Raw genomic sequence first — 25,677 nt, 5'->3', positions numbered from 1 at the left:
ATTTTGAATGGTTGTAACTGAAAATAATTGTTGGTCCAGCTCACCCACTGAGTTAACAACCTGTGATAGATAGATAGATAGATAGATAGATAGATAGATAGATAGATAGATAGATAGATAGGTATTTAAATCTCTGCCATATCAGTTCATGTAGCATGCAAGACAATATCACTGAATTATATTCTTGATTAGCATTGTATACCCATGGTATGTTTGAAAGCATTGAAATGTGTCAAAAAGACTACTAAAACTATAAGGAAATCTAGTTATTATGCTATGATATAATTATTACTATCATAAATTAATGGGCTATAGATGCAAAGGGTTTTTATCTTTCAAGAAGGAACTTACAAATGCTACTAGCTTCACTTAAAAATAAGTAATACAAATCTCTGCCTATAGCTACTAACTGTATACCTCTGACCTAAATCTTCTGCAGGAGAAGGCATTTTCTTCTGGTTAACAATCACTAGTAAACTGGAAATAATAATTTTTGGTGACGTAAATATTGACTGGTCCCAAAACTATCCATTCTTCCAAATATTAACCTATTTGGTCTAATACAACTTATTAAGAAACCAAGCTAAAATTATAAGCTAAGAGAGTTTCAAAGAATGGAGTAAACATAAAATTTTGAAATGACATAAAACTATGTGAATGAATCAAAATGATGAGATGGCTCAAGTATAAAAGATAGTAATTTTATTTATATAAAACTCGTTAGCGCTTTCACAGTAATAGATACTGCTTCATCAGACGTTAAAATCTAAATACTGTTGTGTATTTAAATCAGTTTTAGAGTATTTAGATTTTAACGTCTGATGAAGCAGTAGCTATTACTGTGAAAGCGCTAACGAGTTTTATATAAATAAAATTAATGCCTTTTATACTTGAGCCATCTCATTGTTTTGATTCACTCACATAGTTTTATGTCATTTGCATTTTTTGGAGTGAATCATTTATCCGCTGGGCTGCATTTTTGGCTGTGTTCATAAAATATTGAAACATACACACTATTGCATAATCAGAAATTTCACATATATTTAACAAAAACATTTTTTATGTCTCTTCTTGAATGCTGTTACTGGAAACCCTGAAAAGTATTTTTTCAATGACTTTAAGAAGTATAGGCCAGATCTATAAACCTATCACAACGTATACACTACTGTGTACACATTATGGTACATTTTTTGTATTCATGAAGCACCCTTGCATGGTGCTGCATGGTCCTCCAGCATGAAGACTGGTGCCACAGCCATGTGGAATGCTAATGAGGTGTTCCAGGGGAGGCATATGCTAAACAGCAATGTGACCTCCCTCTCCACAGAACCATCCCTGGGAAGCCATCTACATGTCCGAGTAATTCAAGAATGCACTCAGGCATGTAGATCAGCACAATCATTTGCACCACATCACAGTTCACAGTAGCAAACATGGCCAAAAGGGCAATGTTCAACCACAAACAGGAACATGATGGGGAGACCCAAGAGACACCATGGCTTACTGTAAAAGTTTTATAATGGCACTAGCATCAAAACAGTGATTGGGGATGGGTTTAACTACCAGACATAAGGGAGAATAATTGTATAAATGTGCTGTACCAGTACACTGTTACTATGGACTGGGGGGGGGGGGGCTCAATATACTGTATCAGCAGAGAATAGTGCCCTAAGCCACAGAACAGCATGATGGGAATGAAGGGAACACCAGACACAACTCTGAAGTGTGGTAATGGCACAAATTGTAGTACAGGCATCAGGAGTGGGAGAACTAGCAGTCTGCCAGGGAACACATTAGCATGATAGCACCAACATTGCTAGAAGGACAGGGGGTGTGGGGAATCACTGGACACCGGGGATGAGTCTCTAAAGTGCCATAATGGCACAAATGTTACATTGGGGATGGGGAGTGGAGGAACTACACTAGACAGCAAGGAATACTCCTTAAAGTGCTTTAAGGCACATAATGCATGACGGAGATGGGAGGTAAACCACAAGAAACCAGGGCCTAACAGTCTTAAGTGCCACAATGGCACCAATGGAAGTGCAAAGTGTGGAGAACTACTAGAATACCAGGGCTGACACTTTAAAAGTGCCATAATAGCATCAACATTGTAATGGGGATTACTGGGTAGTGGGATACACTAGACCACCAAATCTTTAGTCATACATGCTGCAATGGCACTTAAGTATTGTGGGGGGGTCATGGGAGGGTGGAAACAGTTACAGGGACTATAGTGTATGTGTGTGTGTGTGTGTGTGTGTGTGTGTGTGTGTGTGTGTGTGTGTGTGTGTGTGTGTGCGTGTGTGCGTGTGTGCGTGTGTGTGTGTGTGTGTGTGTGTGTATGAAAGAGTGCTTGGAGGGAGACTCCACAACCTACATTTATTTATTTTATTTGTTTATTTACATTTGTTTACTGGGAAGTTCTGACTGGACACAAGTCCTTTTTCAACAGAAGCCTAGGTAGAAAAGCTCCACAAAATTATAAATGAGCAAAGCACATGACCAATTGAATTTACTGTACTATTAAAGAAGATGGCATACAATAAACAGAGCAATTGGTTGCATTAATTGAATATACAATATTAAAGAACCAATGAATTACATAGAAATAGTAGACTTAGCAATTTCTGGCTAGATACCAGGAATATAGAAGACTAAATGTATAGATAGTACTTAAGGTCTAACATATTCTGTACCAGTTAGTAGGGCCTCAGTCATTTATACAATGTTGGGGTAAGAATTCAAGGGAGGAAGAGAGAAAGATGGAGGGTTTTAATCAGGAATGGAACAAAGCATAGCCAGTGCATTTTTAGGTGAGACGTAAGTGCAGTCTGGAAGTGACTGCTAGAAGGTAGTGTGGTTATTGAGGAGGGAGGCTGTTCCATAGTCTGGATATGGCACAGGAGAGTAGAGCTTCTCCTGCTGAGTTTTTGGGTTTGGTGATAAGAAGCAGATTTTTGCTGCTGGACCATAGGGGTCTAGTGGAGCAGTAGGGTTGGAGGAGATTTTGAAGGGATGGGATTTTAAGAGGATGGTTTACTAGTTTGTGGGTGAGTGAGAGTTGATTCGCTGAAGAAGTTGAGGGAGTTCAAGCCAGTCAAGTTCCCTAAGTGAGATAGAGTGCTGGCTGCGATAGGACATGCCAGTAGCAAATTTTGCAATTTTATTGTAGCAAGCCTCAAGCTTGTTTAGGTCTGTCTGTCTAAGACTGGTAAGTATAGAAGAGGCAAGTAAGGTGGGGATTAGTTGGGAATTGGCAACAGAAATTCTGGCTGTCTTGGTAAGGTATTGTTTGTATCTATACAATGAACCTAGCTTTTTGTGTACTGTTTTTATGGTAAGAGATATGTGGGTGTCAGATTTGAGATTGTTGTCAATCTCCACATGAAGTAGTCTGGAGTGATCTGCTGGGGAGATGACAGTATTGTCTTTGGCTAGAATATTGAAGTGGGGGGTAATTTGGATAGGTGTGGAGGGGCGGAAGATAAGGAGTTTAGTCTTGCTTGGATTGAGTAGTAGCTGGGCACTGGATAGCCAGCTTTCAACAGATGAGAAAGATTCCTGTGTGATCTTTTGGAGATCCAGTATTGTTGGGGCAGAGTAGATGAGGGTGGAGTCATCTGCATGCTGTATGAGAGAAGCATGCTTGGTGGTGATATGTAGGTCATTGGAGAAAATGGAGAATTGTAGGGGGCCAAGGACTGAGTCTTGGGGAACACTGAGTGTAACAGAAAGTCGGGGAGATAGGTTATCTTTCCAAACAGCTGATTGTTAGTGGCCGGTTAGATAGCTGTGGAATTAATCAGTAGCTGATTGGAAAAAGGATAGGTTAGTGAGAACAGAGACTAGTTTTTTGTGTGAGACCATGTCAAAAGCCTTTGACAGATCCAGAAATATAGCAGTGGAGAACATGCCATTGTTTTTATGATGAAGGATAGAGTTAGTGAAAGAGAGCAAGGCAGTAGTCGTGCTGTGATATGGCCTGAAGCCATGTTGGGTGCTGGAGATGAGATTATTAGCTAGGAGGTACTCTAAGACTTGAGAGTTAATACATTTCTCAAGTATCTTGGAAAGTGGAGAAAGGATAGCGATGGGGTGGAAATTGGAAATATCAGTGGAGGAGCTGCCTTTATGGAGGGGAATAATACGTGATATTTTCCATAGAGTGGGGACATAGCTTTCTGATATGGAATGGTTAATTAAAATAGAAACAGGATATGCTAGGGCATTGGCTTCTGAGGGGAGATTGTCAGCTGCTAGTTTTGTGGGCTTATGTTTTGACAGAAGTATTTTTATATAGGAGGTGGGTACTGAGGAGAAGGAAAAACCAGGGAGTGGAGTATTTGGTTGGGTGTGGGGGGAGTGGATGGAGGGTAGTGCTGTTTGTTTATTGAAATAGTCTGCAATACTATGGGAGGAGGGGGGAATGGTAGGTGGGGGGTGTCTACTTTACCTGGGCGGAGGATGGAGTTTATTGTGGACCAGAACTGCTTAGGGTTGTGATGGGAAGAGATTAGGGTGGACTGATAGTATAGGGTTTTATCAATTTTATTTGCTTTTTGACCTTATTGTGCAACTCAAGGAAAGATTTCCTAGAGGAGGGGTGTTTTGTTAGGCGCCAGTGTTCCAAAGCCTTATCTTTGATTTTTATTAGTACCCTGCTGCTTTTTTGTAGCCAGGGGGAGTTCTGAGTTTTGACTGTGCTATTTCTTATGGGGGCATGGGTGTTTAGGATGTTTAGGAAGGTGCTAATGAAGGGCGGCCACGGTGGTGCAGTGGTTAGCATTGCCGCCTCACAGCAAGAGGTTCTCCGGTTCGATCCTCGAATGGGGTGCCTTCTCTGCAGAGTCTGCAAGTCCTCCCTGTGGTCGTGTGGGTTTCCTCCAGGTGCTCCGGTTTCCTCCCACATACCAAAGACATGCTGTAGGTGGATTGGATACTCTAAATTGGCCCTAGGTGTGAGTGTGTGCATGTGTGTGCCTCCTGTGGAAGGTTGGACGCTGGGCTGGCAACTCGACACCGTAAAACTCCACTGCCAATCATTAGCAGTCAAGGTGATCCACTGTGGCGACCCCTAACTGGGAAAAAGCCGAAAGACGAAGGAAGGTGCTATTGAAGAAGTGGACGGCTTCATCTAGACTGAGGTACTTTAGTGGAGTCTAGTTACATTTTTGGAGGGAAGAGATAAAAGAGTGAAGGTTAAAGTTTGCCTTGTTTCAGATTTGTCTAAGGTAGACAGCCAGTTATGTATGAGTGAGGATATTTTTTTGACTAGTATCCAGTCGAGAATGGTATGATTGTTAGGGTTTTTATTTATATGGGTAAGTGAGTGTATTAGTTGAGAGAAACCATGTAGATTTAAGTGGTGGACTGGGTGATTGTTACTACAAGATAGCCAGCTGATATTAAAGTCACTGGGGATTATAGTTTCCTGGGGTAGAGAATAGTTGGCTCAGTTCAGGAGGTTTTCTAGGGGAGATGTGTTTTGACCTGGTGGGAAATAGCATCCTGTGATGTTGATCATTTTATTTGGATTTAGTTTAAGATTGGCATATAAGATTTCTTCATTCCCAATCTGGGGAGCAGATTTGTTGAGAATTTGGATGTTGAGGTGGTATTCAAACATTAGTGCTACTCCACCCCCATTCTTGGATAGTCTGTCTACATGAAGGATGTTGTAGCCAGAGGGGAGTATTTCCTCACTTTTGATGTGAGGTTTGACCCAGGATTCAGTGAGGATGAGAATATCAGGGGAGTATAAGGCTATGTTTGCATGTAGTTCTTGGATTTTATTAGATATGCTTCTGATGTTTAGACACATGATGAGGAGATCAGATGGCTTTTTGTTAGTTGCACTTAGTGAGATGGGGTAGTACTTTGGGAGAGTGTTCGGGGTGGAGTTGGTGATGGTGGGACCAGGGTTCGGATGGACATAACCACTGACGGCTAATTTAGACAGGATAAGAAACATTAGCTTTATGAAGGTTGTTAATAACCTGTCATATTTTAGGGATATTTTTTGCTTAAAAGTAGTAGGTATTTGGTAATTGAGTGGGTGAATTGGGATGGAGTTTTTGATGTTAGGGGAAATGTAATTAGTGAGTGGGTGTTGGAAGGAAGTTGAGGTGAGGGTGCAGTGAAGGTGGTTGGGTGTGACTATTGTGGTGTCTTGGTAGGATGTGAGGTGTGCAAGAAGAATGCAGGTAAGGAGTGTAATCACCTTAGGTAGTAGCATGACTATGTCAGGTGAGACGTGTGATAGGAAGTAGGATGCTGTATGTTGGAGGAGAGAAGCTCTAAGTTTTGTCTTGATTGGTTGATGGTTGTGGAAGAGGCTATAGCTTAAAATAAATATAGACATAGCAGGGGCAGGTGGGGCACGAAGTGAGCCCTTGCGTAGCATGGGCGAAAGGAACAGGGCCTAAACCACCAAGCTATGGATTACCAAAGTAAGTAATTATCCAGATAGTACTAGTCTTTTATTTTAGTTTTTTTTTTTTTAGCAGGGAATTCTGGTATGGAAGGGTAGGAAGTGTGAAGGGAGGGAGATTTTAAGGTGAGGGAAATAAAGGAGAAATCAGCGCTGGCCCAATTGAGTGTGCACTACTCCTAATTAGTAGTAAAACACAAGATGTGACACATACACTGTGTTCTTTTTTTTGCTTAGTAAGTAGCACTGGACTTGGACCTTGTGAAAGCAATAGTCCACAGGTCTTGGGTGGGTGGGGGGCAAAGTTAGCCAGCCAGCTGCAGAGGGAAACTGTTAGGGAGAGAAATAGGGTAAAGAAGTTAGGAGCTGTGATTGTGGGCAGTTCTGGGAAAGAAAGATTAAAGTACAAGTTATATCATGGATATAGATCAGCAAAACAGTAATTAAAAGTCACAGTAGTTATGGAAAAATGCCCTTTGACTGAGGCCTATCCCAGCTAGGGTTTTATGCTTCACTATCTATGCCAGTTAACAGTACAGGCAATCCTTATACAACAGCAATTCAGAGCACTTTAGTTACAGTTAGCAATGAGCATCAGTGTCCTAGCATGATGTGTAGCAGTGTCCTAGCATGATGAGCAGCAGTGTCCTAGCATGATGAGCAGCAGTGTCCTAACATGATGTGTAGCAGTGTCCTAGCATGATGTGTAGCAGTTTCCTAGCATGATGTGTAGCGGTGTCCTAGCATGATGACTAGCAGTGTCCTAGCATGATGAGTAGCAGTGTCCTAGCATGATGAGTGGCAGTGTCCTAGCATGATGTGTAGCAGTGTTCTAGTATGATGAGTAGCAGTGCCCTAGCATGATGTGTAGCAGTGTCCTAGCATGATGTGTAGCAGTGTTCTAGCATGATGAGTAGCAGTGCCCTAGCATGATGTGTAGCAGTGTCCTAGCATGATGAGCAGCAGTGTCCTAGCATGATGTGTAGCAGTGTTCTAGCATGATGAGTAGCAGTGCCCTAGCATGATGTGTAGCAGTGTCCTAGCATGATGAGCAGCAGTGTCCTAGCATGATGTGTAGCAGAGTCCTAGCATGATGAGTAGCAGTGTCCTAGCATGATGTGTAGCAGTGTCCTAGCATGATGAGTAGTAGTGTCCTAGCATGATGTGTAGCAGTGTTCTAGCATGATGAGCAGCAGTGTCCTAGCATGATGTGTAGCAGAGTCCTAGCATGATGAGTAGCAGTGTCCTAGCATGATGTGTAGCAGTGTCCTAGCATGGAGTAGCAGTGTCCTAGCATGATGTGCAGGTCATTCATGATCTGCACATTGTGGTAGTATTAACAATTCTGAAAACATGGAAATTGGATGATAATAAGGCCTAACCTCATCATGGCTAACATGCTCCTGAATCACATTTAGGCACATGATGCTGGAGGGTCTTTCTAGCTCAAGTCATACATTTTACACTAGGGCCTTTAATGAATTTGTGTATGTGACTAATTACATATAGACCTTCATGGGCTGTCTACTTCTTTGAATTTGTTTACTAGGATCACTACTAGATTCACTACTATGCCTAGGATCAACATAAGTAAATGTGTTTCAAAATTTTGTGAGATTTCTTTTATGTGTACTTAGTGACAGAATATTTGCTGCAGAAATTGTTTAACTATTTTTGGAAAGTATCTTTCTAAAAAGCTACATTATTACAACATATGTAACAAAATAGTAAACCAACATAAATACAAATACAGTGAATAGAGATCAATAAAATCCATGTACAATAGGCATTTGCGTAACTATAATAATAACGAATTATTTACAAAATAATCCCACACCATCATTTTATACCTTGTTAAGATGATGCTTGCAAAACTATCAATAATGCTTGTAAAACTGTCAACCACATTCTTTTCCCGTCAATCTAATTTTGAAGTAATTAGATATTTTCTGAGAGTCTATACAATGCTTAATGGAATGTTCTTATATGTTTTACTGATATAATACAGTAGTGGATTTAAAAAGATGATAGCGGAATTGAAGAGTTTCACTCTGAGTAAATGGTCCCCTCAGATACAGTGCTGCTTTTCTCCAACTGAGAGATCTTGCTTTTATTTCCTCTTTATCAAAGTAATAATATTCCCACTGTAGAACAAAATGTCTGTAGTTAAAAGTAAGAAAAACAGAAAAAAATCTAAATCTTGCTATTAACACTTTACAGAAATAAGTAGCGTGTGTGCGTTCTCTCTCTCTCAAGATATATATATATATATATATATATATATATATATATATATGTATACATATTCTATATCTACATCTATATAGCTATAGAGCTATATCTATATAAATCACTCTCCCTCTCTCTGTCTAGATATATATGCTGAAACACACACCAAAGAAACAGGTAACACAAAGCGCGCATAGTTTTAAATGGGCAGCACAGTACAGTGATGATCAGGAAATATACCCTTTCTATCACTGTAGTGCAATCTTTGAGTTGGTATATATATAATTAGAAGGAGGCGTGGGTAGTGCAAGGGGGCTTGACCCCCTTCAGAAATGTTTTAGGGTATGTTGTACTGTTGATGTTTTTTTACTGTGTTCTTTTGGTGGTGTGGTGTTTCGGACTTCTGGTGTCGGTAATTTACTATGATCCATATATATATTTATATATGTATATATATATATATATATATATATATATATATATATATATAGACACACGCACACACACACATGATTGCAGTTTTGCTGTCTACTGACAACTGTGTTGTGTGCAAGTTCATAGTACAGTGGTCCTGGGGAATATGCCTCTTTCCTGCTGTTGTGTGATATCAGAGTTTATGTATATATATATATATATATATATATATATATATATATGTGTGTGTGTGTGTGCGTGTGTGTATAATTGTACAATCAACAGTACAGTTGATGTACAACTAACTCTACATGCAAACACCTGTTTGCTTAGTCACCTTTCAGTGAAAGTGCATTTTCAACAAAATGCACGATCGCGAAAGTGATTTCAATCATGTACATTTCTATGAAATGTACTTTCGATCATAAGACCAGGACCCATATATATATATATATATATAGATACACACACACACACACACACACACACACACACACACACACACACACACACACACACACACACACACACACACACACACATTATAGACAGATTTGTATGTATATATATATATATATATATATATATATATATATATATATATATATATATATATATATATACATATAGATGTATATGTACAATAGTTTAGTAAATGGAATGTGTTTATCTGGTATCTTTTTTATTCTAATTATTTAAAACTATTTTTTTTTTAATTAACATTGAAATAAGTAGTACTGTATATGGTTAAAATCAGATTGATTTTTATGAAAAGTATCTCACATAAATTCAGCATTCTTAAGCTTCATTGACATTGTGTTGTACAACACTATGATTTTGGGGAAAGCAGTAAAAACTCTCTTAAACATAGGTATGTAACTTTTTTTTTAATACAAATGTCTTAAATTCTCGCTATAATAAGATTTATAAAATCAGTTTCTTTATTTTTTTAATAAAGTCATTTGATTCAGTTTGATTCAATTATTTGCCTTTGCCAGAAATATATTAAATGTTCAGTATAACTAATTGGAAAGAAATTGTAAAATTATGTAAAATTTATGTAAAGTATATAGATTCAGTGCTACATTTTTTAAATAATTGGATAAAGCCACACATTATTATAGACAAAAAATTACTGGATGAAACTACACATTAATATAGGTAGACCTTCAGAAGTTAATAATTGGTTAACTAAGAAAAAGCAGCAACAATTATATTATTTAATTTCAAGTAATTAAACAAGATTTGTACTCAGTAGAGACCTCATTTTTTTGTCACTTGGGAACAATTTACGGTTTTAAAAAAGTTTAAAAGCTTTTGCTAATATATAATTGATGTATATCTTCAGAATGTTGAGGCATTTACTGTTTCTCAGGACAGCTAGTAGAGTATACACTATTCTGACATATTTTAATTGCACAAATAATTTTAACTCTTTTTATACATTATTAAAATGGAAAGGAAGACTTCAACTAAAAAGTAATTTAGAGCAAATATTCAGGCAGGTATTCAGTTTTATATAGGATATTTTATAAAACAAGGACAGTTTTGGTACAGCCATAAATCTTTTGATATTATGCAATATCGTGCAAATAGTATCTGTGTTAAAATGATCCCTGTTCTGATGAACTGTTATTATCTACATATTTTACTGAGTTTATTAAATCAATAGGAGGATAATCATCCAGATTCAGTGATGGGTAGGAGTCATCAAAATTACATAGTAAGAACTTATCAGCATTAAGTTCTCACTCTGAAATATAAACAAATAATTTTCTGATTCAGTCATAATTGGAATGTAGTAGTTAGGAAAGGAGGAAGAAATTATTACATTGGTTGAAAAAGCAGTGCCCCTAAGGGGTGGCCCGTGCTATTGGATTACAGGACTGCAGCGCCCCTCCCCCAGCTGTAAAAGAAAGAAGAAAGACCCCAAAAGAAAGAAAGAAAGAAAAAAGAAATTAAAGAAAAAAAGACTAAAATCATGGACCTCACGCATGTGCACTTGCGGCATTTCTGACATCCAGACTGCTGGTGAACCAGTCAAGAGCATGTGCAGAGCACCGGACTGATTCAGCAGTAGTCCAGATTAGAAACACATCAGTCAAGAGCATCCCAGAAGTCTATGCAGTTAGTTACAACTGCATAAACTGGAAAAAGGATTGGACTGCAACGTCTGCAGGCTGGCCTGCTCTTGCAGGAAGGAAGGACTCATCACAGGATCGGTGACATCGGGAGCTTAGCAAGTGGAATATGGAGCTGTACAAGAATGGAAGGCCCTGGACCCATGCATGTAGCAAGTGGAATATGGAGCTGTACTACAATAGAAGGCCCTGGACCCATGTGTGTGTGTGTGTGTGTGTGTGTGTGTGTGTGTGTGTGTGTGTGTGTGAAATGCCCCAGTTGTTGTATACTGGTGGCTAGGGAGAACACATGGGGTAGGTAGAGAAAACCTCAGGCTTGAGACAGGCTTGAACCCTGTACCTTGGTTGTAGGTGGCAAGGGCCTGAATTCCCTACCCACCACCATTTGTACAAAATGTGCAGATTTTTGCTTCATATTTGTTCTGTTCTGTTCCTCATAAAATCTGTGGTTTCTGTATTTTTGTTACCTTGCACAGTCAGTAGTGCAGTGGTGCACTGGTGGCATTGCTGCCTGACAGCTACAGGTTCTCTGGTTTGATTCTTGGCTGGAGTGCCTTCTATGTGGAGTCTTACAAAGACATATGTCTGGAGTGTTTCTCCTTGGGCATCTGCTGAAAATTGGCTTTTGTTCCAAGTCAGACTTTCCTGGTTAACACATGTTAAATAAATAAAAATAACAGGCATTTAAATTTCAGACTTCATATTCTTCAGAAAGTACATGGTAACACAAAACCTTTTATTCTAGCAATTTTCTAAGTTTATAAGATGGGTATTTGACATTTGTCCCTATTTTTGGGACTGTATTCCCCCATTATTGGCTTCGTCCAAGTTTTTTGTGCTAAGGTTGAGAGCTATCTATGGTGAGAACTGAACTCACTGCATATGTTTGGGGGCTGTATTCCCCCATTAATGACTTTGTCTACATGTTTTTTGTTAAGAGGTTGAGAGCAATGGTGGGAACTGAATTCACTGAATATGTTTGGGGGCTGTATTCCCCCATTATTGGCTTTGTTCAGGTGTTTTGTGCTAAGAGGTTGACAGCTATGGTGAAAACTGAATTCACTAAATGGTAGCCATTTAAGTTTCAGTCTTCCTCTCTTTTGGAAAGCAGATGATTTGGCATACTGGTATGTTCCTTTGACTGTTTTGCACAGCGTCCTGGGGTCAATGCTTGGCAGTGAAATGTATGGTGATAATGCAGTATTTCATTCTAGCAACTTTCCAACATTATACAAGCAATATTTAAACTGTGCCCCTGGTTTTTGCCCCCCCCCCCCCAATAAATGTTGGCTTTTTCTAGATTTCTTGTGCTCAAAGTTCAGGGATACAGCTGAGTGTCAAGTAGATTTTACAAGAAGCTGATTGCTGGAGGGGAAAAAAAGTTTAGTGCTGCTTACAGTAAGTCAGCTTGCATTGTTAATAATACAACAAGCAGTGTACTTGCTTTTGATGCAGAAGGCTGTGGGTTCTACTCCCACAGTAGGTAGATGCTTTGTTGATATTGTACTGTACTGTGCTGTAAAGGGGGTGGATGCTGCAGTCCATTTTGGTGAAGATACCTAGTAACTATGAACCTGTTATCAGTTTGCCATCCATTCCTTATTGCAATATTACTAGCTTATCATTTTTTTAATGCAACATAGGCAATTTATTCCTCAAGGGCAACAGGCACTTTATTTGTACATGAAACAATGAAATATAAAGTTGTTTGCTAGCAGCAACCTCTTCATTAGTTACATATTTCAATAATGTGGAATTATTTAGATTACTTTTACTTCTTCAGAGATTGTGCACATGTACTGATACTGGTGGACTGTAGAAGTTTGAGTAGACTTTTATGATGGAAATGTTCTGAATTGGGCAGTTTTGTCATTATTGGTGCATGCATTTTGTTTCATTGTTTACTGGAAAAATGTTCAAAACAATAAATTTAAAATGCCGTCTAACAACTGTACTGTATTGTACAAGGAATATAATTTAATACAATCAGAAAGGTGTATCAAAGAGCACGTGTATGTTTCATGTGCAAGGGGCCTATGATATGAGAACAGCCCAAAGTTAATCTTTATCTGCCACTGGCAAAATGTATTTTCTTTGAATGTGGGTTTCAATGCTGTTTCAATGAATGTGAGTTTCAAGGGCAGACAAGTTTTAATGCTAAGTCTATTTTCATTGTGAGACTGCATTGCTTCTTTTAACAGATGTCTTAGCGTTTGTGCTGTAAAATGCAAAATAAAACTTTCAAATGAAGTCCAAATCTTCATAGAAGTAAAGCAGTATGTATATTAGTGTTTATGGTAAATGGGGTGAAATAACCAAGTAATGGTTCATTGGAATGGCTGCAGGAGGGAGGTTCCATTCGACCATGATTTTGTGAGGAGGAAGGGTGGCAAACTCAAAGACAGCCCGGGCTTAACTATACCTCTCAACTTTCCAGATTTTCACAGAATGAATAGATTTTTGCTTCTTATTTTTGGTTTGTTCCTCATAAAATTTGTGTTTTTCTGGCAAATCATTTAGGAATTAAGTCACTAAATAATGACAGTCACTGAGGTTCAGATTTCATAACCTTCAGAAAAATGCATGCTAAAGCAAGACCTGTTATATTCTATCAACTGTCTCAGTTTATACAAGAGCAATTTTTAGTACTGTTTATATATTCCCCCAGTATATTTGGCCTTGTCCAGATTTCCTGCATTAACAGGTTGAGAGGTACGTGCAAATAAATTGCTTTATAGAATTAGGCATATCCAAACCTCTCAACTGTCCCTGATTTTGGCTCAAAATGTTGCTCTTCCCCTAATAATCCCTCTGCAAAATGGCAATTTTGGAAGAAAACATGGAGGGTTTACAATTAATAAATAACTGTAATAATCAGAGTTATAGATTACTTTTATTTCAGAAATGCATGTAGATTCTTTTATTTTGTCAGCTGCTCAAGTTAGCAATACTAATATTAAAAAGTGTCCCTTCTTTGACAGGTTCCCAGCTGTATTGTGTGGCTATTTTATATTTTTGCATCACATTTTTGGTCCATTTTTCATAAAATTGTTTTTTTTGGCAAATTAGTGGTAAATCATTAAAGTCTGAAGTTAGAAAATAATGACTAACATTTCAGTTTCAGATTTCATACCCTTCAGAAAATTCACACTAATGCAAGACCTACTATTCTATTATCTTTCTAAGTTTATAAGAGCAATATTTAAAAATTGTCCTTATTTTTGGGCCATTGTCCCACTTCTATGTATGGCTTTGTCCAGATGTCTTGCTCTGAGGTTGACAGATATGACAAATGTGTCAGGGCCATCACAGTCAGCCAGAGACATTTCAAATTGTGACATACTTATTGCACCCCACTCCCCCATGTAGTGACTCTGGATGTGTCCAAGCAAGGCAAGGAGCAGTTATGCAGTGTAAATGTGCAGAGTACCCCCCCCCCCATCCAAGGTAGACACAAGTACTAGAGTGGCTTTTCATCTGTCCTTGATATTTGCAGAATGTTCTGGTTTCTGTCATATTTTTATACTGTTGATTTTTGCTTATTATTATTCAGAAAGTGCCTGTTGGTCTGTGATTAAGTAGCAATGCTTTAATGACCATCAGGTAAGCTTGTCTGAGATTGTAAGATGCAAGTAAGCTTTAATAAGCATACTGTTAAAGAATTGTCAGCATTGAAAGCCTTTCTGTTGTTGCCATGCAGAGAATACTTACATAACTAGATAACGCATTAGCCTAGGTATTGAAATGCATATAACAGTATTTGTAATAAAGGACAGGATTGCATTATTTTAAGAAGCTCATTACATTTGTTGCAGACTTGCAGTCATCTTTGCAGGCTTTACCTGTAAACTAAACAGAATGCCAATCTATCATGTGTGGTCCATAACCTGTGCAGTAATCCTTTAAGCAATGTATTTTGAGCTTGTTTCTTGTTTGCTTTTCATTTTTTACTTTGATCATGTTTTCCCATGAAACAAGTAGATAGTTGTTCAGGCAACAGGTCTTTTTTGGATAAGAAACATTTTTACAAGTGGGGGTATCACAGAGATTGCTACTTCCAGCATGTTACTTGGTACTTTAATAAAGCTGAATATAAATTATAATTAGAACTGCAGTGCAAGGAGAAGTGGTTTGAGTTGAGTGCTGCTTGTTTTTCTTATACTTGATTTTGACTGCCATTCCAGTAATGTATATAAAAAGTAATTTATTTGTTCATGCCTCACAACCTTTTTGTTCCCATTTAGATACTGAGTAAGCTGTCATGCAGCCAATGCACTGAAATATTTTTTTTCTTCTACACTTCATTTTGTCTTGATTGGACTGTCATAATGACGGTTTGGCACCCAGGGAAGCGTATTTAATGAAAGTTACAGTTTTTGTGTTTTTTGAGCATAGCTCCTCCCCCTTCTAGTTGGCTGCACCCCTTCCCATTGACCCCACTCATTCATCTGTCTCCTGCAGCCCCCCTTTGATTTGAAGTCACCAGCTGCTACTGGTGCCCCTAGCTGTGTTATTATAGATGACATAAAAATGAATAGTGCTATTCTAATGAAGAAAGACTAAGTGGAACTCAAGACAAGTAAGATATTTGGGGATAGTGACCATCCTTGTCTTATTTATATTTTTATAGTTATAGGTTCTGAAGTAAGACCATTTATCAGAAAAATGATAGAAGGTATGGAATATAAATGATTGACCTAATGAACTCAAATACAAATGTTGAATTCTTATGATACTTAAAAATGCAGTAATAGCTAAAACAGATAAAGGTCTAAGAAGCATATAATGCAAAAGCAAAAACTGAAAGACTTTTAGGTGCATTAGCAATAACAGAAGATTCAAGAACAAGCCTCTATTTTTGAGTTTGTCAGTCAACTATAAAAAACAGGTTTAATGTGAGATATAAAGTATTGGAGTACAAGGTACAATCTTTGTGCTGATATATATATATATATATATATATATATATATATATATATATATATATAGTTACACTTCATAATCTCGAATTACTTAAATCCCGAATTTCAGTAACCCGAGACCATGAAGCCGAAAATCAGAATGTCGAAAGTGCATAAGAGCGAATTTGAATATCTCGAATCCGTGCTTATGTATTTCTGGTACGTTGTGTGTAGTGTTATGGTGCCTGAAATTGCGGGTGAGTGAGTGTTTGTGTGTGTTTTTGTGTGTTGTATGTGTGGGTAAGGGTAGGAAGGTATAAGTGTGAGTGTTGGATTTGTAGGTGTTTCTGTGTGTGTGTGATGTGTATTTGTGTGCAAGCGAGTGGAGGATGCCATGGCGTGAGGTTTTTTTTTTATGTTATGTGCAATCTCAGAGTTGGTATATATAAGTAAGGGGTGTGGAGTGCAGGTGGGCTTGCCCTCATGCTTATATGTAGTGTAGGGCTGTGTGGCTTGTGTGCTGTGGGTGGAATGGTTTGTGTGTTATGTGGTGGCTGGTGTATGTATGTTTGTGATTGTGTGATTCGGGATTGTAGGTTTCGGTATTGTGAATGGTTCAACTTTATAGTCTCAGGTAACTGAAATATGGGATTTCAGTAATTCAAGATTATGAAGTGAAACCATAAATATATATATATATATATATATATATATGTATATATGTATATATATATATATATATATATATATATATATATATATATATATATATATATATATATTTATACACAGACACACACACACACACACACACACACACACACACACACACACACACACACATGCGCACACATATTTTATATCTAAATTCATTGAAACAATTGACCTATATTTTGTTTATTTCCTTTTGATTAGAAAAGTCTCATGAATGCACTAAGTGTACATGATCTGTATTCAAGAACATTCCCCACCACATTTTTATGCTGTCTATTCACTCAGAAAGTTTAGGCTAAGAATAGATATTTTCTACACATTGTATAATCCTTTATGAACCCCCCCTTGATATTTAAGGTTGCAAGAAAATCAGTAGGAAAACCAGTATTAGGAGGAAGGAAGTGGGAGTTATGCTTGTGTTGTCTGTTCATTCAAAATAGTGTACACTTAGTGTAGGGGTTAATAAATGCAGCCCTATATCTGGTTTTGGTTATAATTTGTTTTTGACTAATTTAAAGACTGTCACATATACTCTCAAGTATAGCAAAAGCATTTTTAAATAATTTAATAAATGTATTATAAAAAACAGCTAAAAATACAACTTAATTTTAATTTACCACTTGCATGCATACTTTTCTTAATAGGTTATTCATCTCCTAACATTTCACAACACTGTTGCAGTACTTTAAGCAGTTTAAGTGAATGCAAGGTGTTATCAGTTAGTGAATAGTGTTTCAATACTGGTATGATTATTGGCTTTTAAAAGATTTTTGGCAAAATCTTTGAAAGACATCTTCAATTTTATTTTAATTCACATACAAGGTATGAAGATAAAACCAAAGTCTATTCTGAATTCAGTACAAGAAATTTAAGTCCATTCTGAATTCAATGCAGGAAATTTAACTGTAAAAATATAAGGTCAAGCAATTTTGCAATTTTTAAATTATTCTTGTCTTCATTCTGTCTAGCACTGAAATCTTATTTTCCAATGTTTAAAGTAATTATAGTTTTTTAATAATTAGATGCTTTACTTATGAGTGCCTTCTGTGGAAGGTTGGGCGCCAGGCTGGCAACTCGACACCATAAAACTCCACTGCCAATCATGAGTGGACAGATGATCCACTGTGGCGACCCCTAACCAGGAAAATGCCGAAAGAAGAAGAAGATGCTTTACTTATGATATTATATGTATATATGTGCATGTGTATGACAGGTTTAATTGTGAGGTCTCTGTATTCATTTAACTCATCTAGCTGTTCTTTAATGTAATTTTATACATCTTAAAGCTGCACTATATTTGAATTCAGTACCCACAAAGACGTTTTTGGACAATTTAAGAAAATCAAAACATAAATTAACAGAAATTAACAGAAATGGCAGTGATAGTAAGATCCTTTGCTATCTCAATGATTTGTTGAACAGATAATACTGAATAGAAATCAGTACAGAACAGTTGTTTGAATTAAAGGAGAATAAAACTAATTTCTATTTTGAATATAGATATCTGTTTGACTATATTAAGTTAAAAGGTTCTTTCAAATCCATAATCAGAGTACTAAATGCATTGTGAGTGAAATATGGAGACTTCATTGTATAACAATGTATTCATTAGTGGCCTCTAGTCACCCACAATCATTACATAATAATTGAACATTTCTGTGAAATGTGGATGAGTTTTATACAAAATCGGTTTAATTGGTAAGAAAATACCTATCTATCTATGTATCTATATCCATATATCTATATCTATATATTTAACAATGTTGTATGACAATGATGCTAGTTCACTACATTGCTGACACATTACATTGACATTCATTAAATTGCCCACAAATGGTCAAAATTCACAAAATCAAAAATAAAACAAAAGAATTGATTTATTTAGTGGAGGCTGTGTCCTTCATGCCCCATGCTACTAATATATATCAACTTACAGCTTGTGCAACAATGTGAAAATGGCAAAACCTCAATCCCCATTATTATCTGACTTGGCTCTGTTTTGTTGAGAAAGATGCATTTCAATATAGATATGCACTTAACAAAACAACTGCGCGATTAAAGCAACAAAACCCCAGATAACATCTATCTTTACAATAAATTACCACATAGCAGAACCTCCTATCTGGATCAAAAACAGACATTTGTTATTTATTTGTAAAGATGATCTCAACAATATGGCCATCACATCATTATTCATGAAAATTTGCACATCAATAATTGTTTTAACCACATGTCTGCAATAGGGTCTATATTAGAACATCGAGGTTTAAAACCTTCGAATGTTCTAATATCGAACCCTACAGAGTGAAAGCTTAAAATATCGAAGCAACAGAAACTCAAATTCTTTCCTAGGGAAAGATTTTGGTTGTCCATTTCTGTTGCTTCAGTATTTTCAGCACTGTGGTGGAAAGTTACAAGTCGGGTTCAGGTAAGTGTGCAATTGTTTGGATGTGAGGGTTAGAGCGGGTTAGGTGAGTTAGGGTTATGGCGCGGGTTAGGTATGTGTGCGATTGTGTGGACATGAGGGTTAGGGCGGGTTAGGTGAGTTAGGGTTAGGAAGCGGTTGAGGTGAGTGTGCGATAGTGATGGACCTTAGGGTTAGGGTTTGGGTTAAGGTAAGTGGATAGTTAGTGGTGTGTGTATAGTTTAGTGTAGGGTTAGTTGTAAGATTTTAGGTGTATGTGTGTGGATTGCTGTTGGTGTGCTTGTGTTGTGTGTATGTGTTTTGGAACAGCGATTTTTTTCCCTAGGAAAAAAATCGCTGTTCTGACAGTTCAAGATTGTAAGCTTTTGCTTACATAGGGTCAATTAATCACCATTTGCTTCTTTAAGCAGTCGGGGATCTAATATAGACCCCTGCAATATTAGTCCATTTGGGTATCAGCCATAGTTGTTTTCTGAATTAATTGAACTTTGTCAGTGTACATAGATGTTTTTGTATGATGAGGAAAAATAACTGTATTTTAGTTCTAGTTTGTATGTTGTTTAAATTATATGATAGTAAATAATGACCAGTTGCGACACAATTCCAACAATATAACTTTAAAGTATGTAACATAAAAAAAAAAAATTAGGAGGTGAACCAATGGGCCACCAATGTGAATCACAGCTCTGTTACTCAAAGAACACATGTATAAATTATATTGTGAAATATGTTATAAATCATTCTTTAAATTATTATTTATTTATTTACATCTGTTGACCGGGAGTGTCCGACTGGACGTAGGTCTATTTTCAGCGGAGGCCTGGGGAGAAAAGCTTCACAGTTAAAATATACAGACAGTAGTTACATTGAATTTACATAGCGATTAACAATTTGATTAACATAGCAATTAATTACAAACATAGTTACAGATGAAGAACATAGTACATCAGTAGACAACTAGAATCTTTATCTGCGAAGTACATAACAGACATTAACAGTTGTTACAATAAGAAGTTCCTGCTGTATAATAAGTAGAAGGCTTATGAGCATCCGGGCTTGCTATAATCAAGGTAGTTAGTGGGGTGGAAAGAAATGTAGTGGTTGGATGGGGTGGGTGATATTAGAGTGGGAGTTGCAAGGGCATAGCCAGCATGTTTTTAGGTATGCTTTTAGTAAAGTTTTGAAGTGGGTGCATGATGGTATGGAGGTAATTGTGGGTAGGAGGGAGTTCCATAATTTGGCTATGGTGCAAGATAATAGTGCTTCTCCAGCAGAGTTATTGGCTTTAGTGATCTGCAAGTGATTTTTGTTGCTGGATCTTAGTGGTATGGTATTGCCATAGAGTTGGAGTAGATTCTGGAGGGATGGGACATTTAGTGGATGGTTTACTATTTTGTGGACGAGTGTGAGTTGATACCATTGAAGGAGGTGAAGGAGTTCAAGCCAGCCCAGTTCAGCAAGTGAGAGACAGTGGTGACTATGGTAGAATGCCCATGTGGCAAATTTGGTGATTTTGTTGTAGTAGGTCTCTAGCTTGTTTAGATCACATTGCCTTAGGTTGGTATATATTGGAGAGGCATAAAGTAGGGTGGAGATAAGGTGGGAATTTGCTACTGAAATCTTTGCTGCTTTGGTGAGAAGTTGCTTATTTCTGTATAATGCTCCTAGTTTTTTGTGGACTTTTTTATGGTCATGGATATGTGAATGTCAAATTTTAGTTTATTGTCTATTTCCACTCCTAGCAATTTGGTGTGTTCTGTTGGATGTATAGTGGTGTTGTCTTTTGCTGTGATGTTAAAGTGACAGTTGTTTTGAGTATGTTTGGTGGGTTGGAAGATGAGTAGTTTAGTTTTGTTTGGGTTGAGTATTAATTGGGCATCGGTTAACTAAGTTTCAACAGAGGAAAAGGCTTCCTATTTGACTTTTTGCAGTTTGGGTAGGGACTGGGCTGAGCAGATGATGGTTGAGTCATCTGCATATTGTATGAATGTGCCATGTTGGTGGCAGAGGCTAGATTATTGGTGAAAATAGAGAAGAGTAGGGGTCCAAGGATGGATCCTTGGGGAACCCCTATAAAGACAGGTAGCTGGGGAGATATGTCATTCTGCCATACAACGGATTGTTGGCGGTCAGACAGGTAACTCTGAAACCAGTTGGTGACTGATTGAGAGAAGGATAGGTTATTGAGGACAGAGATGTGTTGTTTGTATGGGACCATGTCAAATGCTTTAGATAGGTCTAAGAAAGTAGCAGAGGAGAGATAGCCATTGTTTTTATGCTGAAGTATAGTGTTAGTAAAGGAGAGTAAGACGGTGGTGGTGCTATGGTTTGGTCAGAAACCATGCTGAGTATTGGAAAGGAGGTTGTTAGTAAGGAGGTAGTCTGAGACCTGAGAGTGAATGCATCTCTCTAGTATTTTGAAGAGTGGAGAGAGAATAGCTATGGGATGATAATTGGTTAGTTCTGTGGAGGGGCCACCTTTGTGGAGGGGAATTATATGTGATACTTTCCATAGTGTGGGAATGTAACTTTCTGACAGAGATTGGTTAATCAAGATGGATGCTGGGTAGGCCAGAGCATCAGCTGCGATTTGTAGGTATTCACTTGGGAGGTTGTCTGCTGCTAATTTGGTGGGCTTAAGTTTAGTTAAGAGTTTTTTTTTATGTTGGAGGTAGTTACAGGAGAAAAAGAGAAGGCAGTGGGGAGATTACTAGTTGAAGGTGTGAGTTGGAGGGGAGGGGGGTTGTGTTGTTTAGCTAGTGATAGTATGGTTTGTGTGAAGTGTATGTTGAATGAGGTAGCAATATTTTTGGAGGAGTGAGGGATGTTAGGAGGAGGGGTACTGACTTTACCTGGGTGGAGGATGGAGTTTATGGAGGACCAGAATTGTTTGGGGCTGTGTTGGGAGGAGTCTAGGGCAGACTGGTAGTATTGGAATTTGTCCTATTTTTGTAGCTTTTTGACTCTATTGCGTAGTTTTAGGAATTTCTGTCTAGTTGAGGGGTTTTTGGTTTTGCACCAGTGCTCCCAGGCTTTATCCCTATTTTTCATTTCTGACTTAGTGGCTTTCTGTAGCCATGGGGAGGGTTGTGCTTTGGTTCTGGAAAGTCTTATGGGGGCATGGTAATTAAGGATGCTCAGGAAGGCAGTATTAAAAAATTCAACTGCATCATCAAGACTGAGGTACTTTAGAGGATGCCAGATACATTCTTTGAGGGATGAGATGAATATGAATGGGTTAAAGTTTAGTTTTTTACATATTTGATGGTAGATGACAGGTTTAGCTTGATATAGGTATTTTTTGAGTAGGAATGTTGGGGAGTGATCACTGAGGCTATCTGATAAGCAGCCTGTTATATATGACTGGGGGCTCTTACTGACTAGTATCCAATCCAGGATAGTGTGCATGCTGGAGTTTTTATTTATACTGGTTGGCGACTGGACTAGTTGGGTGAAGACATAAAGGTTTACATGATGGGTTGGATGGTTGCCAGAACAGAATTGCCAGTCAATATTGAAATCACCTAAAATTATAGTTTCTTGGGGGAGATGGTGGGTAGACCAGCTGAGGAAGATTTCTAGTGGAGGGATGTTTTTGCCAGGTCGGAAGTAGCATCCAATTATGTTGATGGTTTTGTTTTGGTTTATTTTGAGGTTGGTATATATTATTTCTTCAGTGCCTATTTGTGGAGCTGATGATTTTAAGATCTGGATGTTTAGATGCTGTTTAAATATTATAGCTACACCAACTCCTTTCTTGTTTACCCGGTCTACTCTTAGTATGCCATAACCGGTAGGGAGGATTTGCTCACTGGTAATGTGAGGTTTTACCCAGGTTTCTGTCAGGATGACTATATCTGGGGAGTACAAGTCTATGGTGGCATGGAGTTCATGGACTTTGTTGGATATACTTCTAATATTTAGGCTTAGTAGAAGGAAGTCACTTGGCTTTCTATTGGCTTTGATATGGGAGAAGTTGTGGTTTCTAGTCTGATTATGAGGATTGGGGTTGGAGATGGTAGGGCCAGGGTTGGGGTGGATGTCTCCACTTAGGGCTAGTTTTGATATGCATGAGGTTATTAGTTTTCTGAATGTGTTTGTTTATTAGGGAAACTTTATGATTGTGCTCTGTATGGTGGATGGGTTACTATGTTAAGTTGTAGGGATGCCTTATGTTTGAGTAATATAGTTGCTAGAATATGCAGTGGGTGCATAGGGATGGTTCTTGAGTTGGTGGAAGGGAAGCTGAGTGAGGGTGAGACATGAGACAGGCGTCACAGTCAAACTGATAGTTTTCTGGGTTCATGTGCCATTTGACAAATAATGTTTTAATACACCATGAAACACTACCTATCCAGCTAAGCAGTGGGAAGCAAATTACAACCCAAGATCTCCAAACCTCCAAAGATCAAACAGGAAAATATATCGCTTTAGAAAACATCATCTATAATCATAAATGAATAATAAGGGCAGAGCTAATCAAATTTTGAGTCTAGTTATATCAGTCTTTTAATAAGATGTATTTCACATTGCTCAAGAAAAATCACTTCTAAATACAAAGACTGCATAATAAAAGTTTTGACAGAACTTAAATCTTAAGAGAAAGGGGAACATTTAATAAAACTTAGAACTTTTTGTTTAAATAGACAAATAAGATGCATATAATGAAAAATGGAAGTGTTACTCAGCTACAAACGTAGGAGAATATTCACTGTTAATAATATATATATATATATATATATATATATATATATATATATATATGTGTGTGTGTGTGTGTGTATATATATATATATATATATACATATATATATATATATATATATATATATATATATGTGTGTGTGTGTATATATATATATATATATATATATATATATATATATATATATATATATAGGTCTACTTCATAACACTGAAATTTCATAACGTTGAATTTCATAATATTGAGACCATAAAATCAAAAATCCAAAACACTGAAAACCCAAAACATTGAAAACTCAGAGCATTGAAAGTGTGCTTCATAACATTGAAAACTACATTGCACAAGTAAATAATATCACCTCCACCTACAACAACACCTAACTAAAAAACACACTTTCTACTACATTTCTGCAGGAGAGCAAGCCCCCCTACACTCCCCACACCCCTTGTAAATTAAATATACCAACTCCAAGATCGCACTACAGTGGAAAAAATTTAATTTCCTAATCTCAGTGTATGTGAGTTTAGGATATTGACTTTTTTCCACAGTAGTGCGATCTTGGATTTGGTATATTTAATTTACGGGGGGGATGCAGGGGAGCTTGTCCCCCTGCAGAAACATAGTAGAAAGTATGTTTGTTAGTTTGGTGTTGTTAAAGGCAGAGAGGTTGTTATTTACATATGCACTGTAGTTTTCAATGTTACGAAACACACTTTCAGTGTTCTGAGTTTTCAATGTTTTGGGTTTTCAATATTTTGGGATGTAGATGTTTTAGTCTCAATGTTATGAAATGCAATGTTATGAAATTTCAATATTATGAAGTAGACCCATATATATATATATATATATATATATATATATATATATATATACATATATATATATATATATATATATATATATATATATATATATATATTGCCTACAAGTTGTCAAATGGTACATGAACCCAGAAAACTATCAGTGTGACTGTGACGCCTGTGCACTGGCCCAGCAATCAAGGAGCCTCAATCCTCACCACTAACACCAGTGAGGGGCATCCATATAGTGGAAGGATAATAATTACACACACACTGTGAAGTACACTTTCCCGTAAGAGCACACAGAGATCACAGTCAGTCTGGGGCTGGTTTTTCCCTTTTTCTCCAGGTCCCCAATAAGACTCTCCACTGGCACAGCTACAGGGTCTAGATCTCAGCCTAGTGGGCAAGATAAAACCTCAAGCACCGTCTCTGTCCAGCCAGTTCTTCGTGTCCCTGCCTAAGTAGCTGACACACACTTGCACACTTTGAGATAAGAGTTTATACAATCACACAAACACTCCTGGGGAAGGCTGGCACAGGTTCTCCAGCTGAATCCCTTTTACCTAAACTATATGGTAGAGATCACCACCACCACCCACTAATTTTTATCAGCTACTCAAAGGCCCTTATGAAAGGGTGTCCAATTATACTGTGCAATATTATTATCCAAATGGTAAGTGCAACCAAACAGTCAAGACTTATTTGGAGTAACTTGGTACAGTATCACTATATACATGCAATGTACTCTTAGAGCGTAAATTATCTCTACACAAAACAGCCACAGCTGAAAGGTTTAAAACTATTTAATAAAAAATAAAAAAAAGCACAAGACAATACTTCTTACTACACAGTGCTAGTCAAGAGTTCAGAGATCACAAAGAAATACTTAAAATAATACAGTAAAAAAGTTCT

The sequence above is a fragment of the Protopterus annectens genome, chromosome 2.part1, assembly GCF_019279795.1.
Source record: "Protopterus annectens isolate FY-2018-M chromosome 2.part1, PAN1.0, whole genome shotgun sequence".
NCBI lineage: Eukaryota > Metazoa > Chordata > Ceratodontiformes > Protopteridae > Protopterus > Protopterus annectens.
This window is presented reverse-complemented; position numbering follows the sequence as displayed.